The 4,945-nt window shown below is 35.0% G+C and overlaps 1 long non-coding RNA gene across 2 annotated transcripts; it reads left to right on the plus strand.

Moving 5' to 3' along the window:
* The first annotated feature begins 1,095 nt into the window (after nt 1-1,095).
* Nucleotides 1,096-4,321, plus strand: LOC119141794. Of its 2 annotated transcripts, none has more exons than XR_005102041.1 (2): nt 1,096-1,514; nt 3,142-4,321. It is a non-coding gene; the product is annotated as an uncharacterized LOC119141794 (long non-coding RNA). The 2 variants fall into 2 exon arrangements; XR_005102042.1 differs by having other exon boundaries at nt 1,096-1,482.
* The last annotated feature ends 624 nt before the right edge of the window (nt 4,322-4,945 follow it).

Raw genomic sequence — 4,945 nt, forward strand, 5'->3', positions numbered from 1 at the left:
TTGAAATGCTCGTTACCTTTTCCTCTTGCCAAAAGCTGAGTGAAATTTACCTGAATATACTATATGAAAAGGGTAGATGTATGGCCTGACTTTGTTGTGTCTTTGCAGAAGTATTTATTGTGCAATCTCTGCAGATTTTCCCTTGTAGCAGTGTAAAAACCAAACAAAAAAAACCTCTCAAAGTTTTGTATTTTCCAAAGGGAAGCTTCTGCTTAAGATTTGGCTGCTTTGGGTTATAAATACCAGCGAAAGAGATGTTATATAGAACAAGTAGCTCACACTCAAAATATAAAATATGAACTAGTCTAAACAAATTATCTGTTAATCACATTTAATATTTTTAACTCTAATTTCTAACATTTGTTTGCTGCCATTCTTCTGTCATTCTTATTTCTAGCCTTAAGAAACTGTTTCCAGATCCTCTAAAATGTTTTTTATTTTATATTAACAAAGAAAATATAAAACCTAGACAATTTTTTAAGCACTTAGGTTTTAGGAGATGGAAGGTAAGGCTGGGTACTTGCATGACCTGTTGTTTTTCGCTACATCAAATATGAGTTAATTTATTTTTTTAATATATAAAGCTGTAGAAAAAAATCTGTAAAAATACTCTATTGAATACTAGCAGTCAGATTTTAAGAGACTCTAGATGTAGCAATAGAGATAATATGTTGTTGAGGCATAAAATTGGAGCTTTTTATAAATGAGAGATTTAGAAAAAAAATTAACCTGAGGAGCATAGTCTGAAAGGAATATGACTGAGTTTATGACATCTACAAATGAATGACAGGTATACTTTGAATTTCCTTAGCAGGAGTTATCTTTGTATGATGTGATAATTGTCATCTCTTCCTTACACAGACATGCAACAGACTTCGATGAACCCAGAGGGGCAGAAGCAACTTTGCAAAAGCAAGCTATCCATCAAATCAATCTTAAAAGACTTGACTTTTCGATGAAGTTGAAAAGTGAGCTTTTCCCTTGGTGGTAAAACCAAAAAACTGAGGGAGATGATCTGAAACAAGCTTTTTTTTTTTTTTCTTTATTTCTTTTTTTTTTTTTTTTTTTTTTCTTAGAAGAAAGAGAGAGAGAAGAAGAAGAAAAAAAAAAAAAGAAAAAGTATAATCCTGGTGATATTGTCAGACATAAGTGAAGTGCTTTACAAAGTGTTTCATTTGGGGCATTTCATCAAGTCAAATATATAGTAGATCTGTGAAACAACAGATTTTTTTCCTTGTTAGGAAAAAAATGTTTCCTTGTTATCCTTTCAGGATATGAAATTATCAAATGATTCTGCCCTGTTCCTTAATAACTGGTTGAATGTGTGTTCCTCAGATAGACCATTTCCTTACCTAACTGGTGTGGAGGTGGTTACATGCTCTCTGTAACACAGTGATATGTGAAGGCTTCAGAGGGCACAATCTAGTCCTACAGTCACCTGCAGCTGAGTCACATTCTGGTCATAAAAAGAAGATACCACAGGTACTGAGAACTATCTTCTTCCAGTTTGTAAGGTATAGTATTGTGACATGTTACTTTATTTCCTTTACTAGTTTTGTCAAGGGTAAAGACCGGTAGGCAGAGCCTACTTTGCTGCCTGGCCTTTGAATACCGTGCAGGGCCTTTTTTCCCCCCTTTTTTTGGTTTAACATACTCTTAAATTTACTGAAAAGCAAATCTGTTCACTGTTTCATTTATCACTTTTATACCATATTATCTTTTTCCCCATTCTAATAACAAAGATTCTATTTTGAAAACATAATATGAGGAAATAGGCAATTTAAGCAGAACTACTTCTTGCACTGTAATTTCTATAAATGATATATATATACCTATTAGAATCCTGTGCTATGAGCAGTATGCAGGCTTACTAAGAAAGTCCCCATCACTGTGACTGTAGTAAAGAAACAATGTACATAAACCAAGAGAGAAAATCCTGGCTGTGACCAGTGTCTAAAAAACATATGGCAGGCTCTGGTCTTGATCCCTAATGGATGCCCCCTTTGATTTCTGTAAGACTGCAGGGTGATGCAGTCCACGCTCTCTGCAGGTCATTTATTAGCTTGCTTTATGCCCTCAGAGTATCACTCCTCTATTCTTGCCTACTCTTTCTTTTGCATAAGAGGCTGAGCTGGGTTGCTGCTTTGCTGTCCTCAAGGCACCCTGTATTAGCTTACAGCTTCCGTACTGTTAATCTTCTGAAGTAAATTATTTCTCTGCTGTTCTGTGGTTTGATAGTACAACGATGATTATATTAAAAGAGAATGCACATCTGAATTGTGTAACTTAGTCAGTACTGACTACTGTATCTCTTTATGGCATGTTTGTCCTCTTCTCGTTTTCTTTCAGCGGAAATTTAATCTAAAAACAGATAGCTGCTGTTCTTCTGCAAGTAAAATACTGAGGACTCAATTATTTTCTTAGTAGTTTTCTTTTTGTTCATCCTGATCGGACAATTCTGTAAAAGACAGTTTCTTTGCAGATCTAAATTTTATCATTCCTAAAGAACAAACAAGCCCCCCCCCCCCAAAAAAAAAAAAAAACAAACAAACAAAAAACAAAAAACCCAACCAAAAAAAAACATTTTGGCTTTTGAGTTCTAAAGCCAGATTAACCTCTCATTATAACTTAGTATGCTTATTTTACGTCAGCATGTTTCCTTTTATTTTTTCCCCTCATTCTCTTTCTCCCTGCTCCATAGAAAGCCATGACACACCCTGATATTTATTTTTCTCTAATTTTGAGATAGTTCAGGCTAAGCTGAGAACATACTGCTGTTGGTGGGGCGGACAGACATTTTGGCTGTCCTGTCTCTGAGACATCCCATTAATTTCAAACTGCTTTTGGAAGAGCATCCCAATTAGCTGTAGCTGTAACTCTCTAACAAACACACTTAAATCTCTGCATCATCCTGAAAAGTATTCCTTGATAACCTTTCCTTGTCTTTAGCAAGTGGGTTGGTTTGTCTGCTGAGGCTCGCTTAAAGCAGTCAAGTGTGTTTCTTCCACTTTCTTTTGTGAAGCAATTTGCAGCAGTTCTCCCCAGTGTAGATTTGACTGCAGCTAACCATGTCTTTGTTGCTGTTAGACTAGAAAATTGCTACACCCTGGAAAATGCTTAAGTACTTTTTTGTTATTGCAGGATGAAGAGTGGAAGGACACTGACAACTGATGATTTATAAAATCCAACCAGCTCAGCTGGTGCTCATAAAGAAGCAAAAAAAGCATGAAAGAAGCTCATGTTATTCCAGGTGATATGACAGAGACAGGTAGAGAGCAAAATGGTTTTAGACCCCTGAAGCTTCTGCAGACATGGAAAATAACTTTTTCTGATTTTGTGAGATCTGTGTTGACTTGATAACTGTCATACAGAAGCTGTTTAATCCTTCAGGTATAGGAAAATACATCAGCATCCAGACAATTATTTGCTCCTGTTTCTGGAATACTTAACAAAATTGTGGTGCCTAGGCATAGCCGTGTTTTTAAGCTTTGCTTGTTTACCTAGTCATGCCTTTGGTGCAGTCAAGTCTGGACAAACTTCCTTGCTCCAGCAATTCTTGATTTCAGCTTGGCTAGAGTAGTGTTAGTATATTTTTGCTTTAAATGAGGGAAGAATAGCCAGGATTATGTCTCTCTTACTTTGCTTGTGGCATGAGAAAATGTTCATTTTTATTTCAGTCTTTCTCAAATATTAGTTTGGGGTTTGTTCTTTTTCTTTTTGTTGTTGTTAGAAAACTCTGTTAGGAGATGTTGAAGTGGACATTTGCCAAAGTCTTCATATAGAAATAATGATAATCAGTATGCTGTGTCACCAAAAAATGTAAGTTGTTTTTTTGTATTAGTTTTTTTGAATTAGTTTTGGTTATCAATCAAGTTTTCCTCAGCTTTTTGTTTGCTCTCTCAATCATGATTTTGAACTAAGCTTAAAACTGACTAATCAATATAGACTGCCTAAATTCCTGTCTCATTTCTTTGAACAAGGTTGAGAGGACAGAAACAAAGGCAAGTGATATTTTCTTACCACTCCTCTCACTATCAAAGGTCTCCCACACCTAATATGTAATGAAATATCTGGAAATGTCCATATGGCTCCTGTGGCATTTAGCACTATTAATTTTATTTTGTCTGGGTTTGAAACTTTATGAAGTATAATGTTCTCTAACCTTTCAAAAACATTAATTGGTGTGATGTCAATGTTTCCTAAGCGCTCAGCCTTTGTTATTGTAAACCTGACTCTTGTTTACAAAAGCCCAGGCTGAAATTCACTGACTTGCAGGAAAAAAAAAAAAAAAACAAAACAGAAGAAAGAAGAAAAAGAATATTTTGCATCTTAACACTTTCTGTATTTTCTCTTTAAAATTCCATTCCTCTTTGACAAGTAAAATAACTTTTTATGTGTGTTTATTTCAAATTCTTTGCTGTATCTTGAACCATTGCTGTTATTTATCTTAACATTTTAACCTGTGCTAGCTGTATAAAATTTAATTTTTTCTATTGTAGTTGTACCAAAAACATCCCTTCCACTCTTGATTTTTGTTTAGTACAAACTGAAGCTGATTTATATGGTTGAAGATTCATCTCCTAGTAGAAAACTGTAACTGTACAATTTACATTGGCAAGTTGCCCCTAATTGTCAATTTTTACTTTTTCACTATTTCTTTGATATGATAAACATTTCTTTTTTCTATAGTGTTACACTTTTTCTTTTTTCAAGTTACTCATCTGCAGAACTGAAAAAAAATATTAAACCCCCTGAAAATCTTAGTTACGTCTTTAGAATTGCTGGTCTCTGTTGCAGGTTGTGACATAGTCTGTTTGCATGCTGAATATTGAAAGCAACGCTGAAACAATCACAGTCATGCTATCAACTCCAGCTTGGAAGCACAGCAGCAGCTGAGATGCAGCAGTCCTTTCCAATAGTTGTGGTATGCCTAGAGAGGAAAGAT

This window comes from Falco rusticolus, chromosome Z (assembly GCF_015220075.1).
Source record: "Falco rusticolus isolate bFalRus1 chromosome Z, bFalRus1.pri, whole genome shotgun sequence".
NCBI lineage: Eukaryota > Metazoa > Chordata > Aves > Falconiformes > Falconidae > Falco > Falco rusticolus.